At 35.4% G+C, this 17,891-nt stretch overlaps 1 protein-coding gene and 1 long non-coding RNA gene across 4 annotated transcripts in view; both read right to left on the bottom strand.

The window, feature by feature from the left end:
* Window positions 1-17,891, bottom strand: part of LOC123540064 (uncharacterized) — a 414,957-nt gene that overhangs the window by 237,632 nt on the left and 159,434 nt on the right. The window lies entirely within an intron of this gene.
* Window positions 1,709-17,090, bottom strand: LOC123540719 (uncharacterized). Of its 2 annotated transcripts, none has more exons than XR_008367695.1 (8): window positions 16,412-17,090; window positions 15,496-15,689; window positions 14,854-14,977; window positions 13,993-14,191; window positions 6,732-6,930; window positions 3,656-3,755; window positions 2,771-2,907; window positions 1,709-1,871 (listed from the first exon to the last, which is right to left on the bottom strand). It is a non-coding gene; the product is annotated as an uncharacterized LOC123540719 (long non-coding RNA). The 2 variants fall into 2 exon arrangements; XR_008367694.1 differs by having other exon boundaries at window positions 14,054-14,191.

Below are 17,891 nucleotides of genomic sequence, written 5' to 3'. Positions count from 1 at the left end.
TTAGAAAAAATTTGGTAAAATGAATTCTCTGTGATCGTTTTGCACAATGGCTATCACTTTAAAATTTTGTCTCTGTTTCAGCTGGAGGAAAAAAAGGCAACTTATACAAAAATTAACAAATAAAAAACAAACAAACAAACAACAACGAAGGGTTTAAAAGTCATTTAAGATGAATCACAGTGCGAAATATGTTAACTTCAAAACTGTATCAAGTTAGTGCAATTGTTAAACATTACCAATACGGGTCTACTATCTTAATATAACCTGAAAAAAATTGAAAACGTTGTGTTTAAACAAAACTCGCTACATCTACACACCCACCCTTAAAGCAAATTGGTGACAAAGCGCTTTTTACATTTCATCTTTCAGTATTCGTCAGGATGTTTAAAACGAATTTAGTATAAAAATAGCCTAAAAACAGGTATAATGTGGTCATTTGTTTTTTATCACGTTACTGTGGCAATAACGCAGCGATTACGTCCCTTAGTACCTATAGCAAATGATCTGAAAGAATAGTTTCTTAAACCTTAAGCCCTAAATATAAGACCTGACAGAACTCATATCACTATAAGTTCATTTTAATTGATATTTCATATTTCTTATTTTCCACGTTATGTCAGGTCGTCGAATAATGCGCAGTATAATTCATATCGACGACTGTTTCTCGGAACCAGCGTTTGTTTACTTAGCTCCTTATAGACCGAGGTCATAATCTATAACGAAGCGGTCAACGTTGAGTTAGTTCCATTCATACGGACATTTCATTCATGGAGGCGAACTAATTTACCATCATTATGTAATATTTTCTAATGTTATCTTTCAAGTATTTACCGTTAGAAAAACAAAACATTAGTGGATCTATTGAAACAGGTAAGTTTAACAATCTTTATACAACTCTATGGCAAAACTGATTAACGTGGCCGACTATTTGAATTGCGCATGAAATTATATTTTGTGTTGTCAGTCTCAGCACCTGTTGAACTTTACAGAAGCTCGATATATGGTTATAATAGTCTGGCGAATATCGCCAGCCTAAAAATCATAAAAGATTTTAACGCTTTGTTACAATTATCTCTTAGATATATTATCAAAAACATGAAATGACTTTGAATAATATGTTAATAGGGGATTTATCACCGGCGCGAAGCGCCGGGGATGAAAATCCCCGAGACGGTAACGTCCGTATATAGATATTCGTCTTTGCTGTTTGCATATACTGAGGCAATTTTTTCGATGTTTTCCGGTTCCGGTTTATGTAAAATCCGCTGACTGGTTGTCTTTATGAACATCCGAGCACCCCGAATCAGTCATAGAAACTCGTAAACCGCGCTATAAACCGCGCTAACATGATAATTTTACTTCTTTTTCGTAATGAAAACTGTACCTGCAACTGAAAAACACTTTTAAAACAGTAAGGAAGTGTAAAGACCGTCAAGTTTCTGCGTGGAGTGCAAACAAACAAAACAAAATTCTAAAAGCTAGTGCGAGAACGCTGAATGACGTCACCGGCATGGCTTCCGTAAATTTTGCAAAGTATGATATTCGCTGTAAGAGGTATGATGACACTAAATGTAAACTACAGTTTAGAGCAAAGTTTCACTTTCTTGAGCGTTGAATATTTCTTTCTAAGCGGATATATAAAAGATAAATCCCCAATGCTAGGCGGTGCCTTAATTCATATTATTTATAAATAAAGTCTTTACTTTTCACTGATCTGTCTTTGGACGCTGTATTTGTGTCACCAGAAGCTTGCTGCAGAGCATTTAGAATGTCATAGAGGTCGGCTCATCTTCTCCTATCTGCGGTCCCGTGCTAGCAGGGAAATCGCCCACTTTGTCTAGCTGGTGTCAAACGAAGAAACACTTCAGCATCTTGAAGTAATAAAAAATAATATGTTTAAGAAGATAAATACTAAAGTTATCTAATTAAACATTCATTTTTTTTACGTTTATGTATTCAAAGTTTCTTTATGTACGCGTAACTCTATCACGTTCATTTTATCGTTTATGTATTCAATGTTTCTTTAAATTAGTGTAACTCTATTACATTCATTTTTTTACGTTTATCTATTCAAAGTTTCTTGAAATAAGTGTAACTCTATCACAGTAACTAAGTACACAGCCGTAGTAGCACGACTTTCTCGAGCATTCTAGGTCATTGAGATCACGACTAATTAAATCATCTTTACTTAAAATAAACAATAAAACTTCAGAATTTTTCTTCCGGGAGAACCAAAGAAGTTTCCATCAATCCCACACAGCATTACAGAGAAATCAATACACCACACAGCATTATAGAGAAATCAATACACCACACAGAAATCAGTACCCCACACAGCATTATAGAGAAATCAATACCCCACACAGCATTATAGAGAAATCAATATCTCACACAGCATTATAGAGAAATCAATATTTTATTTTTATCCTGCAAAATGATTGAACTGTATTTCAAATATTATGACTGAATTTTTTCATCTTAAGAATTCTTTGAATTATAATTTTATGTTTTAAGTTTGATTTTATTGTGGGGTTTCATTCATTTATTATGTAAGTTTCACAGTAGTATATTCACATCCGCCAAAAGCAAGTGTCTGTGGAATATGTGACTATATCTATAAGATGTGTGTGTACTGAGGATTGTAACCGGACATATTTTGTGTAACTAATTTAATTTCAAAACGGAACGGATTTAATATAGAGTTAATATTTTAACTTTACATGAAATACCCACGGTTAATTTAATCCACACCATAAGCATTAAAACTTACCTCATATCGCTGTACCAAATATTTTACTGTAACAATCTCCAATGAACCGCATGCAGATAGAGAGCTGTCAGTATATCACCCGGATGTAGCAATGTGTCACCAGGGGGCGTACTGCATAGATAAGACACGAAGATATCCTGAAAAAAAAAGTTCTAAGTGGCATTTCATTTCATATTTAAAAGTTAAAAAATATAAAAGCTAAGCTGTTCATATGTTATAGAGGAAAAGTCTTCATTAAATGCAATTTATAGCAAATCAAATATTGCTTTTTCTTTACAAACAGAAAATGGCGAAAAATGTTTTTATTTTTTGTTCAGTTTCCGTAAGAATTACATTTTGTATGATATTTTGTGTGAAAACCTTGTCAGTTTTTGAGATAAACAAATAAAGAGTTTCGTGCTTTTATTCTGTTTGAACGTCACATTTGCTACCGACAGTAATTCGAATATCTCACCACACGATCAGAGTTTTATAAATGCTAGGACGGGCCTACATGCCAGAGTGGCTACGGTTGGTGACTTTACTTGCCTCTCGACGATATAGGTTCTAAACCTCGGTGTGGAGTAGAATTCTTTCATGTGAGGAAAACATTAAGTGGACTTTGTGGATGTGCGAGGTTCTATCAAGTTGTCCACTCATGCACAAAATAATGCTTGGAGTGGGTACCTGGGATCTTCCTTAGAGCCGGAAAGTCGCCATATGACCTAAAATAACGGTGATGTTACAGCTAACACAAAGAAATAACGCTATATTTTTTGTAAAAGTACCATCCAGTTGAGGAAATTTTCTTTAATTAAGATGAAGCATTCTTGTCTTTTTCTTTAGTGCTTTTGTAATTAATATCAATACACATATTGCAATCTCTGCTAAAATATACTGAAATACCTGTAAATGCCTTCTGGAACGCTGGGCACTTATTCAGCAAGTTTCTGTTCAAATGAAGTTATATATTTGCTTGAAGGCACTCCGGGAAACTCTTTAAAACCTACAACATAATAATTATGTCTCTATCATATTAGTTACACGCATTTATAATTACACATAACACATAAATCTTCATCAGAATTTAAAAAAAAAATCTGCTTGGCATAGAAGTAAACACTACCTTAAACATAATTTTAAAGAGATGAAAGGAAACGCTTTCACATTAACTACACTGTACACACATAATTCAGGTTTTCAGTATCTAGTATTTTTGAGAACAGCCGCAATTCGGACTGGCCTCCTTAGTCAAGTCGTTATAGTTAAGGTATTTGACTTCGAATCACTAACCCCTCACCGATGCAGACCCTCGTTTAGGATGTAGAACTCTTCGTGAGAGGAAGCCATCCAACTGGCTATAGGAAGATTGCTGACAGAGGCGAGCCCAGGTCATTTTTCCAGGGCGGAGGTGTCCAAATGGGAGTAGGTGTTGGAGTGGGTACAAATTTTTGTTCGGGTCAACGGAGAGCGATTTTTGAGCGTTTTAGAGTAAAAAACAAGAATCTGAATCCCATCAAAAATGTAATAATAACTTCGAAAATAAGAAATCCAATATTATTTTACAAATTTTCCCATGCTATTAAAACGAGCATACTAAGTGGAGGAACGGATAAATAAAAGTAGTGTTAGCATTTTTTAAATTTTTTTTCTTGTATTACCAATTTGAAAACATATCGATAAGAACTTCGATCAATGAAATAAGAAACCAAAATTGGATTTATATGAAGTCAAATACGTAGTTTTAAACGCAATTAAATTTCTTAAAAGAAAACTACTTGATGAATGATAGAAAATGACATTCATTGATCAATTGCAGCGTTATAAAGGAATTTCCCATCATGACAGAAGGATGCCGATATCACACACGGAGAATTACGGAAACACACGGAAACTGCCGATTGTAAAACTAAACAAACTCGGCTCATAGAAACTGTGTATACTATGTACTATACCGTATTCCATTAGTGTACACCCAGGTGTGTTGGAAGGTCTCTTGCAATCAGTGTGCAGGATTCTTCGGAAGATGATGAAAGTGTTTTTTTTTCTTGGTAGTCATCTGTCCGCTGATACACCCGCATCATTTTAAAAGAGACGTTACCGTCGAAGATTGCAGTACTCAGCAGCCCTATAAAATATATTTAGACAAACATATCAACACTTTCCAAATAATTTTAGTTTTTACTCCGCCAGTTAGAAAACGATCATGATGCTATCTATTCATTTTGACATCTTACAGTTTAGACTGAGATAATGAGAACTGTAGAAAATAATTCAAATCATTCTATAAAACATACCGCATATTCCCTCGTCTACGGCACAATCTGCACCAACTCTAATTGCAGTGAAAAAGTAGTGTTCCGAAATGATTAGAACGGGTGTGTACTACCCGATGTAAATATTTACGAAAACGGATACAAGCCCCAAAAAATGGACTCATACCAGTGAGACTCTAGAATTTTAAAGGAAATGGTTCAGAAAAGTCAAAGAACTATGGCCTTGTTGGCTACATTCCTAGTCTTATTCAACATTAAGGCTACGTTCCAAGTTTTTGTTTTTGTTTTTTTATATTTGTTTCTCAATTATTGGTGCTATTCAAAGATTAATCTAATTTACGGTTATTATTCAGTAGTTGTAGCTAGATTTGTATATTTCCGGATTTGTTCGTTTATCTTGGTAAATCTATTAAAGATAAATCAAAATTTTAATGCTACTTACAACCAAGCAGAACAGCAAATATTGAGAATATTTTCCCGCCGTTAGTATTTGGTGACATGTTTCCTAATCCTGTTGACGTCAGCAACGTAAACCTAAAATGCTGTGATGTAATACGTCTTTATGCTGGGATCAATATTTGTGACGTTGGCAACGTAAGCTTCATCGAAACTTGTGGCTGCACTATCTAACCAACCTAGAACACCAGTAAAACTGATAAAGCATTTCCAGACAGCATAAATAGGTAAAAAGCACACGTCGCAATTATGTTAAACAGACTTAGCGCTTTAAAGAGTGCATTTTTGTTGAAAAAGCATATGCCAATATTCAGATCAAGTTTGCACAGTATAACAGTGTTAAAAATACATAATAAAGTATGTACTCCTTCACAGATGCCAAACAATATTTATTACATTTCAAAAAAAAGGAGATATCCAAATTACAATAATTATTCATCTCATATTAATAATGAATTTTAGAAAGCAGTTACGCCTTAAAAGTTAAAGAAAAGAAAAATCAAATATCAGTCCGCCGTCTTCAACTGAGTAACAGACGTGGTCTATAGTAAGTTGTTGTATGACCTACAATTTTATAGGTGTGCCGTTATTAACAAAAATGGGGAAAAGAAAGGTGGGTATCAGCTAATAAACGTATTTCATTTCAACCAATAATTTGTCTAGCAACTACATTTTTGCAACAAAACTGGCGTTTACATTTTATGAGGTTTCATAATTTCTGTTACAGTGTATTCAAAATACTTACTGAAAAAATGTTAGATTCCTTTATAGTTAAGGTAATGGTGACGTAATGACACTCGGTAATTTCCGTCTAATTACGTACTGCCGCGACGTAATTCGGCATTCTCCGGCCTTACATGTATATAGCTGAACGTGGCTTTCCGTAATAACCGATGAGTGCCGAAATCGTGTAGCTAAACGTGCATATGACTTTCAGTAATAACAGAGGAAATCCGAAATCGCATACAAAGATATAAAATATTGCCGCCGATTATTCTAACGGGTTCCGCAACCTAAAACTCTAAATGTATTATTCTCCATGTTGGCGACGAAGACTATCAAAAAGTGAATGACTTTAAGAATATGACATACAGTGCTCATTAAAGCTTTTAAAGGCACATTAATTTTGAATAAAATCAGATAATATTTGAGGAATAACATATAGCTGAACCATATTTTATCATATTTTTACCACGACAAAGATGCTTTAGTCCGGGCGAGTGATTTAGTAATATATGATAATCACTCACCTGTGGCTTTTGTCCAAGTGTAGTTGCTCCCAGTATACGATTGCATAATACACAGTAGCTAATGTTCTACCAGAAAGAACATAGCAATTAACAAAAGTAGTACGGCTGCACAACACTATGTAAATTATTGAATGCGCATCATCACACGGAGTTAGCGTAGTAATCTGGCTGTCTTTAGAATATCTGCTTTCATCATTGTCTGAAAGAAAAGTAGTAAATGATTATTAGTTTTAGTTATTACGTTTCCGAAACATTTATTCTTAAAACCTTATGATTACAAAAAAAGGAAAAAATAATGCTCTTAAAAGTACTTATAGAAACGAATGGCGCATGCGCATTATGGCGCATGCGCAATCAGTAATTTACACGTGGTCTCGAGTTTTTCCAGTATCATGACCAAAACACATTTCATTTTCATTTTTTTTTACAGAATTCTTTCCACAGAAGAGAAGAATACGTCTGATAATCTCACAGTGGAATATATAACATTTTTATTGATAATATTGTCAATTTCTAATATGTATGTTTTTAAGTTAATGAGTTGTATCTCTAACTTATTTAATGAATGTTACTTTTAATCACTTAAATATATATATAGTGTATTACCAGTATGAATTGAAGCAATAACATTATATAAGATCAATGTGTAACTAGAACAATAATCTAGCCATAAAAAGATAAATCCCTTTTGGTGCAGATTACATCTTCTTGCAAGCCAGTTATTCATAGAAGCAAAATCTTCATTATATAAGAATGACAATTATGCATTTTATAATCAGCAAATATATAATGATCTCATCTAATAATGATACAACGTAAGTTAGAATTCGTTAATTGCTTGTAAGTTTCAATCTTCCATTCGCAGGTTGTTAAATATAGTTTACTCCATCCCTAGCTCCACGCGAACATGCAAAGTTAAGGTGGTGGAAAGTCATTCCTGAACGTGCAATGTTTTAATCATTTTTTTTGTATGTTTTGCCCTTTAAACTTACAAAGCTGTGGATCTTGCCTCTAGTGATTCTAGCAGAAAAGATATTGTAAATATGACATCAAACAAATGTTAATCCTTAATCATTCTGACAAAGTGGATTATGAGTATCGTTCTGTTGCCAAGAAGACAAGAAGGCAGGAAGGCAAGAAGACAAGAAGGCAGGAAGGCAAGAAGACAAGAAGGCAAGAAGACAAGAAGGCAGGAAGGCAAGAAGGCAATAAGACAAGAAGGCAAGAAGGCAAGAAGGCAGGAAGACAAGAAGGTAAAAAGGCAAGAAGGCAAGAAGACAAGAAGGCAGTAGTTTTGCTGCCTATATGTTGTGTATCGAAAGGTGAACAAACTTGTTCCAACAGAATGATAGTGTGTCAGCAAAAACCCTTTTGACGGGAAGTTAAATGTTTTCCTTCCTTCAACAACGATTCATTAATATTCGTGCATCAAAATATGTCATAGTGTGGCCTTTAAGACTGTAATGACCACATGGTAAAAGTCAATGAAATGTTGACAGCATTGTTCAATGAGCTCGTATCTATGGTGGCATATTTCTGCCACGAGATAGCTTGGTAGCTATCACGATAATTTGTAAACTTTCCAGGAAATGTCTGCTTTTTGTGAACACATTTCAGCAATACATAATATTTTCTAAATATTTTTACTATTTTCTGCAAATATTTTAGCGCAAAATTTCGCGTTAATGCTTGGAACTGCCACGAGATGCTCGGTAACTATCTCGATAATATTTTAAACTTTCCAGCAAAGTTGTGCATTTTTCTTAAAACATTATCACAATAAATTATTTTTTCCCGATATGTTTTCTTTTTCCGGGAAACTTTAGGCTATTAACATAAACTTTTCAGAAAAGTTCGAAATATCACGATAATTTCTGAAAGTATCGCGAAAGCTTATCTAGATAATAAACGGCAGTTGTGGGCACTAAAACAAAAGGTTTTGAGAAAATAATGTAGCCTAAATTATCGCAATAATATTTTAGGAAAATATTTTCAGAAAACTTCGCTTTATCAAAATATTTTTTTTAAGTATCGCGATAGCTACCCAGCTATCTCATGGCAGAAATATGCCACCATACGTGTCCTCCGGATTTTTCTTCTTTTCCGGTCACGTGTATATTCCAATAAGGGACTTATGAAGGGGGCAGAATTCTGGACAGTTCAACTCCTTTAAAATACTCACCATTTTTAAAAAGCTGTTACATGTCTCCGTCTTAGTGCAACAATGTACTAGAGCTTACACATTACATAACTAGCTTGAACTTCGTTTACTTTTATTTCTTTACAAATGGCATTTAATGTTTAAAGGGGGACAACTCTTTTAAGAATAGTTTAAGTATCCAATTCTACGGGACAGAATGTTCAAAATGTCTGTAACATATAGGTTATTTTAAAAAAATGTTGCTCGTTTTCTAAAAGTTTCTGTGGTTTTGAGATATAGTGTTCAATTTTAATGTAAGGTTTCAGTACAGCTGTGAAATTTTCCGTTTCTGTTTGCAAAGTCGCCCACTTTCTCGGTCACTTTTATTTTGCTGCACGATATCAGAAAATGTTTTCATAAAATCTTTCACGGACTTTAGCACGAAGCTTTTATATCATACATGTTTCCCTTCTATTACTACGAAATATGTACAAGGAAATAATACATTTTCTTGTGTAGGAAATCGGCGCGCTGTGTATTATACAAATTTTAAATATTTAACTGCACGTGTTATGCGTGAAAACGCGACTATCCTGTGACTTTCTTGGCTGCGTAAAATGTTCACTGTAGGTAGAAACTCAACTGTACAAGTGTTCTTCGCGTACTTTGATTCTTATTATGTAAAAACGCACCAGTAGCCAGTAAAACAAAAATAATGAATTTCATATTTATGAATCATGTGCATTGATAATAGGTTTTTTTTATTTTTCTTGATTTGCTTTGGGTTTAACGCCGTTTTTCACGATTATTTCAGCTATGTAAAGGCAGGCAATTAACCTAACCAGTGTTCCTGGATTCTGTACTAGTACAAACCTGTTCTCCATAAATTACTGCAAACCTCCCTAAATGAATCAGAGGTGAAGAACGAATGATTTCATGCACAATGTCTTTCATCAAATCGTCACAGAGAACATACTGCTCGCTCGAAGATCGAACTCACGACCTGGCGATCGGCGCTCTCCAGAGAAATGTAGGCCGTTTTGACCGATTGAAAATGTTAAAAAGTTAGTATATTTTCCTCAACAAGCTCACAAAGTCAACACACCGATAACCCGGAGTACTCCGAACTTGTCATTGTTACAACATTTTTCCAGTTCACGTAATGTAGTCTGGTAGAGAATAAAGGTGTACTTACATTGCTGAACTATAAATTCTGCTGTAAAAGCGAAACTGTGGCGTGTCCGCCATAGTTGCAGGAGGTCCTGTGTTCGAGTCCCGGTCAGCGCTTGATTATTTGCATTCTGCTTCACCATATATTTGGACTGTATTTATAATTTTTATATCTAATTTTGAGAAATATACCAACATCTGACGGGTGTGGATTATTTTAAAGGCTGAACACCACTAAATTAGGCTGTTTTGTATAAAATGTACTTACTTCATAACAGTTCTTCGACATTTTCTAGATTATCAAATTTTCTGAAACGTACATTTCCATAAAGAACTTTATCGCTTTAGAAAAACAAAAAGAAAAGGGATTGTAGACTTTTATATAAGAAATCTTCAGTTCGTTAAATGCAACCATCTGTATTTTCTCCCTTCCGCTTCTTTCAATTTTTCTTTTCACGTGGAAATTTTCAGGCCGCCATTTTTACCATTTACCTGCATGCAACAGAAAAGGTAGCAGGGTACACTGAGATTCGAAAATTTTGGACATAGTCAGCCTCTGTCATGTAGCGAGTCGTAATAGTGCACTTCCCTAAGGCCATACCAAATTAATTTGTCGTTCGTCGGAACTACCGCATCAATAATTTCATTCCCGAGAAAGAAAAAAATAAAAATTCACCCGCCCGCGCGTGCATAAAACTGTCCGATTTTTATGCCCCCCTTTGAAAAAGGAGGGGTATATTGTTTTGCAGATGTCGGTCGGTCGGTCTGTCGGTCGGTCGGTCGGTCAGTCGGTCGGTCGGAATGTAGACCAATCCGTTTCCGGAAGATAACTCAAGAACGCTTGGGCCTAGGATCATGAAAGTTGATAGGGAGGTTGGTCATCACCAGCAGATGACCCTATTGATTTTGAGGTCTGTATGTCAAGGTCAAGGTCACAGGACCCTGAATAGTAAACGGTTTCCGGATGATACTCAAGAACACTTGGGCCTAGGATCATGAAAGTTGATAGGGAGGTGGTAATGACCAGCAGATGACCCTATTGATTTTGAGGTCAGTATGTTAAGGTCAAGGTCACAGGACCTGAACAGTAAAACGGTTTCCGGATGTAATCAAGAACACTTGGGCCTAGGATCATGAAAGTTCATATGGAGGTTGGTAATGACCAGCAGATGACCCCTATTGATTCTGAGGTCAGTATGTCAAAGGTCAAGGTCACGTGACCAGGAACAGTAAAATGGTTTCCAGGCAATAACTCAAGAACGCTTGGGCCTAGTGTCAGAAATGATAGTTAGGTTGGCCATGACCAGCAGATGACCCTATTGATTTTGAGGTCATAAGGTCAAAGGTCAAGGTTACAGTGGCCAGGAACAGTTAAATGGTTTTTGATCTCTTGTCAAAACCATGGGCCTAGGGCTTTGATATTTGGTAGTGTGCAAATCAGTGTCTTCTACCAAGATTGTTCAGATTAAAGGTCAAGGTACTTTGGGCCAGGAACAGTTAAATGGTTTTTGATCTTCTTGTCAAAACATAGGGCCTAGGGCTTTGATTTTGGTATGTAGCAAAATCTAGTGGTTTCTACCAAGATTGTTCAGATTATTTCCCTGGGGTCAAATATGGCCCACCCCTAGGGTCACATGGTTTATATAGACTTGTCCTCTACTAAGATTATTCAAATTATTCCCTAGGGTCAAATATGGCTCCGCCCTGGGGGTCACATGGTTTACATATACTTATATAGGGAAAAACTTTGAAAATCTTCTTGTCCAAACCACAAAGACTATGGCTTTGGTAATTTGTAATGTAGCATCATTTAGTGGTTCTCTACCAAGTTTGTTCAAGTTATCCCTCTCGAGTCAAATATGGCCCCGCCCAGAGGTCATATGGTTCATATAGACTTATACAGGGAAAAACTTAGAATCTTCATGTCCATTACTTACATCATTCAAATTTGGACCACATGTATAGTTTTGAGTGGCAAGATGAACCTTGACATGAGTTGACCTTGATCTTGACCTAGTGACCTACTTTCACATTTCTGTACCTACAGCCTTCAAATTTGGATCACATGCATAGGTTTGTGTACTGAAAAAAACTTTGACTTTGTTATTGACCTAGTGACCTACTTTCACATTTTTGAAGGTACAGGCTTCAAATTTGGACCACATGCATAGTTTTTTGTTCCAAAATAAAATTTGACCTTGATTTTGACCTAGTGACCTACTTTCACATTTTTCAGGCTACAGCCTTCAAATTTGAACCACAAGCATAGTTTTGTGTACTGAAATGAACTTTGATCTTGAGATTGACCTAGTGACCTGCTTTCACATTTCTCAAGCCACCGCTTTCAATTTTGGACCACATACACATTGTTTTATACCTAAATGAAATTTGACCTTGATTTTGACCTTGAGCTAGTCTTGAAATTTGGAAAATTTAAAAATGGCTCAGTGGATGGTGCCAAGATCAATCTGTAATCTCGTGTTAGGTTAATAGGTTAAAGGTCAAGGTAAGATTAAACCAGAATGGTAGAACTTTTGTTTACAGTGAGCATATAATTTCTGTTCCTTGTGCAATTACTGAATGCATCAAGGGGGGCATTTCGTGTTCGACGAGCTCTTGATTTTCTGATTACGCGGTCTGGAATGATAACGGTAAAACAGGTTTTATCGCTATTTTAATGCGTCAAAGTGATATTGATAGGAATTCATGCGTCCGTAATACATGTAGCTGATGACCCAAACTCAAAAAGCCAGGAATTATGGTGTAGTTCATCATTTGTTTTAAATCTGGAATGTCTGTACTATTGCCACATATGGCCTTCGATGTGCCGGTAGGTGAAGAAGTAGGCACGTTCTACGATTGTTCAATACAGTGAAAAGAACAAAGCCCGACTGTAAGACGTACGTGCACGGGGATTCAATTTGTAATTACTGGCTTTTCTACATTAAAAATTAAAACTGGCGATGATTTGTTCTTCAAACACTACTATAATGCACATTTATAGCGAGCTCGAGAATCGAGCTTTACGGTAACGCAAGTATACTTTCAAACTTGGTGATGGATTTGAAAAGTTTCGTCGGAAGTTCTTAAAAAGCGCACCCTAGCGGACAGGTGCTCACAGGAAATACCTCTTTCCGCAGTGAATACAGAACTTCATTCAATTGCTAAAAATGATTCATCACTCAACAATAATGCAAGAAAGATTTCCAGTTGTTTGAAAAAAAAATATTATTTTCATTTAAAGATCAAGCATCGGCCAGAAAATGGAAAAAAAATGTCATTAATAAGCAGAAAGCCACGGGAACGCGGTAATGACGTCACCGTGACACCGGCTTCCACTAAATTTTGCAACGTATGATATTCACTGTTACAGGTATGGTGACACTAAATGTAGACATTTTTTGTCCAAGTGAATAGGTTCTCGCGAATTCTTTTGAGCAGTGAATAGTTTCTTTGTGACAAATAAATGATGCATAATATTTCTAGCTAAATCCGATTTCTTTGAGCTCGCTTTCAGGCTTTGCCTTATTTCATATTATTCAATTATTCAATATTGGACACTATAAGCGGGACGCTTGAATCATCAAAAGAAAAAAAAACGTTACAAGAGACCCGAATAAGACCGATTCCATCTAATACCGCGAATTTTCAACTCGTTAGAATACGACAGAACAAGAATAACTTGTCTGCTGATGTTTGTTCGTAAGAAACTTAATTTTGTCGAATGTCGCCCTGAAAATTATTCACCGCGACGCAGCAGTTCCGGGAATTAAGGTAATGAACATATTCCTAAGCTGAACGGTATATAGGTTTACTTTGACATATATACACGTACACGTACACATTATCTATAGACAGAAAAATCTTCGGTTTTCCCGTATAAATCTTTGCATTAACTTAATTCGAAGCGAAAGGAACTCGTAGATCAGAAAAAATGTCATATTTGTATACCTTGCTAATACTTTAGTTTGCAGACGACTTCTACGAGACTTGACAGTGACGTTTGTCTCACCTTAACATGTGGCGCTGTATCATCAGCTTCCAAGGAACGTGGACGACTACAAGTGGGCGCCCCATCGTCTGATGTTTCCCAGAATGATATGTTAGTTCCGCCGGAAACGAACTGTGGCACTGTTTTAATAGCTGAAAACTGAAGGAGAAGTTCTAACATTGGGTTTCAAAACTTGGAACTGTTCATCAACCATTAGTCTGGCTAGATTTTATTTTTACGTAGAAAAACTTTTTTTCTAAATTTTTACTTTCTCTATCATCAGAATTCCTCTTTGATCTTTCTCTTGTTCTGAGAAAAACGGGGACATAATTATGAAAAATCTGAAGTGCCTTATCGCTTATATCCTGTAAAAACATAGGGTCTGAATACAGACTAAAAACAATATTATAGGATAAGAGAATAAAAATACTATTTGTCTCAATGTTATACCTGCATTAAATGAACTGCTATATAAAAACATATAACGAAGGTTTGACGAAAATGTGTTTGTCATTGTTTTCTATAACTTAGCAGACGACATCACTTACTTGTACTATCCCAACTTTATAATGCTGACTCACTGGAATATTACGCCGTAAACACGTAACATGGTATCCCACTAAGTCAGATTATACTGACAATCCTGTTAGTGCCAAGCAAGGAAGCTACTAGTACCATTATGACGCAGCCAGAGATCGGACCCACGACCTCCTGCACTCGAGCCGGGCGCTGTATCATAGGACACCATGCACCCTTAAATATTTCATCCAAATTATGAAATGGTTTTCAATAGTGTAAATGTTTGTAAATAAAGTCTTTACTTTTCACTGATTTGTCTTTGAACGCTGTATTTATATTGCTATAGGCTAAATGTCGGCTCATCTCCAATCTGCGGTACCGTGCTAGTCATTCTTCTGCGCCAGTTAGATCGCCCACTTTGTCGAGCTGTTGTCAATACAGAACACAATTCAACATGTTGTTTAGATGAAAAATAATTCACTGCGTCAAATAAAATAACTCGGACCAGAAATCTTAACGTATTCCTTGAATTATGGAAAAACACTATATTTTATTATGAAACGTGTTTCGTACAGGTTTTAGCTGTGATAATGCTACAGCTGTATTATCAAATTTGATTTGTTCATTTTAATATTCTCTTTGAAGGAAAAGCCGTTAGTAAACGGTGTAAAAGTCCTGATTGTGTCAAACAATGATCAGAAAATGTCTAGAAAAGATCAAGTACAACGTATCTAAACAGTTCCTAAAATGACTTTTTTTTTAAGAAAAAATCTATGCTAGCAATAAATGACGAAAAACTTGGTAGGTTTGTTATATCTGTGGTATTTTGTTTATTTTCAGAATGTAAAACAAACCCTGTATAAGTTTTCTGAAAGTGCGGAATAATTTTGAAAATGAAATTATTTCACGACGGATGGATTTGATTGTAATAAAATCATACTTACCCGCTTAAAATTGACCTTGTGATTCATCCATGATTTTTTTGTCCGAAAATTCTGGTGAAGTATTCAGAGTTTCTTTCAGCATATGTGACTCTGTCTTGTTTATATCACAGTATGATCTAAGTGCAAGTACAAAGTAGAGCGATTTTCCCGTCAATTCTAGGTCACCGTGACACCGCAAAATATATCATCTTTACCTAAAATAAAAAAAGCAGGTATGCACATTCTATTTCTTCCCATAGAATAAAACGGCCCCAACCCACACCTCACGTGACCGCCCATTCACTCAGCGTACGCCACAATTATGGTATCCGGTCCACAGATAAGCACGTTCTATATGACAGTGCTACAAAAATATATCAAACGTTGATGCCTGGTAAGCTCATATAATTTTGGTTTCATTTGAAAGTGTATTGTTTACTGAAAAAGATAATATAAATTACATGACAAAATTTTGTTACAGATTTTTTACAGAAATGTAGTTATTACAGTGTAAAACTTATCATATCGCCATCAAAACCATAATTTTCATGATTCTTGCATATTATCTATGGTCATCTTATTCACAAATTCTTGGTCAACAGACACCAGTGACCCTTTCATATGAATAATAATAATAAACCGTTGTAGATAGCATAGTCACGTGATAACTGAACGACAACTGAAGGCAGGTTCACAATGGATAAATTTGTAGGCTGCTCTAGAATTTTTAAGAACACCGTTCAAAGAATTCAAAGGACTATGGTCTTGTTGGCTACATTCCTAATTTAACGCAATAATTTTTCTCAATACTTGGTTTTACCCAACGATTAATCTACATTTACATGTTTTACTCAATAGTTGCAGTTACATTTGTATATTCCCGGATTTGTTCGTTTATCTAGGTGTATTTATTAAAGCTAAATCAAATGCTACTTACAACCAAGCAGAACAGCAAATGTTGAGAATATTTCCTCGGCGTTAGTATTTGGTGACACGTTTCCTAATCCTATTGACGTCAGCAACGTAAACGTAAAATGCTGTGATGTAATACGTCTCTATGCTGGGTCCACTATTTGTGACGTTGACAACGTAAGCTTCATTGGTACTTGTGGCGACACTAACAGTCTTAGAATATCAGAAAAACGATAAAACATTTCCATACAACTTAAATAGGTATGAAGCAGACGTCGCGATCAGGTTAAACAGGCTTAGCGCCTTCAACAGCGCCTTTCTTTCGAAAAACAAAACCTATGCCAATATTCAGACCAAGTTTGCACAGAATAAAACTGTTAAAGATACATAATAGAGCATGTATTAGCTAACAGATACCAAACAATATTTTTACTTTACAAAAAGCGAGATATCCAAATTACAATTCATATCATATAAATAATGAATTTTAGAAAGCAATTACGCCTGAAGAGTAAAAGAAAAAAAATCAAATTAGTCCGTCCTCTTCAACAGAGGAACAAACGTATTCTAAAGTAAGTTGTCCAATGAGGTTTCATAATTTTTATTTCATTGTATTCAAAATACTTACTGAAAAGGTATTAGATTCCTTTAAAGGCGTAATGACACTCGGCTATTTCCGTCTAATTACGTATTGCCGTAACGCAATTTCGGCATTCTCCGGTCGTACATGTATATAGCTGAACGTGACTTTCCGTAATAACCGAGGAGTGCCGAAATCGTGTACAAAGATATGCAATATTGCCAGATTATTATAATAACGGGTTCCGCTACCTAAAACCTTAAATGTTTTACTCTCCATGTTGGTGAAAGAAGACTGCCACAAAGTAAATATTACAGCGCTTATTCAAGCTTTTAGAGGAACATTTGAATTAAATCAGATAACATTTGAGAAACAAAATAAAGCTGCACCATGTTTTTATCATATCTTACCACGACAAAGATGTTATAGGCCGGGCGAAGGGTTTAATAATACATGATAATTACTTACCTATGGCTTTTGTACATGTGCAGTCACTCAATGGCATCAAACACACAAAGTCTTGTAAGCTACTTAGTGTCCTACTAGTGGGAACGTAACCATTAACAAAAGTAGTACGGCACCAGACTCGTAGTAATCTGGCTGTCTTTAAAATATCTGCTTTCGTCAGTGTCTGAAAGAAAAGTAGCAAATTAATTATTAGTTTTAGATATAACGTTCCTTCATATATTGTGTATGAATTTTAAATTATTTGCTTAAAACAAGATGAAAATTATGGTCGCACTTTGTTCTTTATAGTATATTTCTCGATTCAAATTATTTTACTTATTAGTAATGAGAATTTCATAACGTTATGCAGCAAAATAAAATTAAAAAAAATGGAACTTTATGTTGTGTGCGGCTGACGTCATGTCTGTTTACGCGCGTCTGTTTCCCGCGCTGAGATTAAAAATTGTTGCAAAATGCA

This window comes from Mercenaria mercenaria, chromosome 16 (genome assembly GCF_021730395.1).
Source record: "Mercenaria mercenaria strain notata chromosome 16, MADL_Memer_1, whole genome shotgun sequence".
NCBI lineage: Eukaryota > Metazoa > Mollusca > Bivalvia > Venerida > Veneridae > Mercenaria > Mercenaria mercenaria.
The sequence above is the reverse complement of the archived record's forward strand: the minus strand, read 5'-3'. Positions and strand labels throughout refer to the sequence as shown.